This window comes from Herpailurus yagouaroundi, unplaced genomic scaffold, assembly GCF_014898765.1.
Source record: "Herpailurus yagouaroundi ecotype Mexico unplaced genomic scaffold, PumYag 160, whole genome shotgun sequence".
In the NCBI taxonomy this organism is placed as follows: Eukaryota; Metazoa; Chordata; class Mammalia; order Carnivora; family Felidae; genus Herpailurus; species Herpailurus yagouaroundi.
In genome coordinates this window covers 39,467,721-39,468,020 of record NW_024412401.1, presented here as the reverse complement: position 1 = coordinate 39,468,020, position 300 = coordinate 39,467,721, and positions in this window count along the sequence as shown.

Sequence of the window (300 nt, the reverse complement as noted above, 5' to 3'; positions counted from 1 at the left end):
CTCGCTTCCCTCCTCAAGGTGTGTGCTCCACTCCCCCCACCTTTGAAAAATACAGCCCAACTCCTCCTGGTTGGCAATTAATTTCTCTCCCTGCTCCTTTATCTGCCTTATTTCCCCCCTCTAACAGCTGGTTGCCTTCCTCCTTGTTTTATTTCATTTTATTTTATATGATTTCTCTCTCTTCTAAAAAAAAAAAAAAAAGCTCCTCTAAGACACTGATCCGCTGAATTCCCTCCCCCCCAAAGATGCTCTAATTTATTTATTTTTTGCGTCCTTTATAACACAAGCCACAGCCCCCTT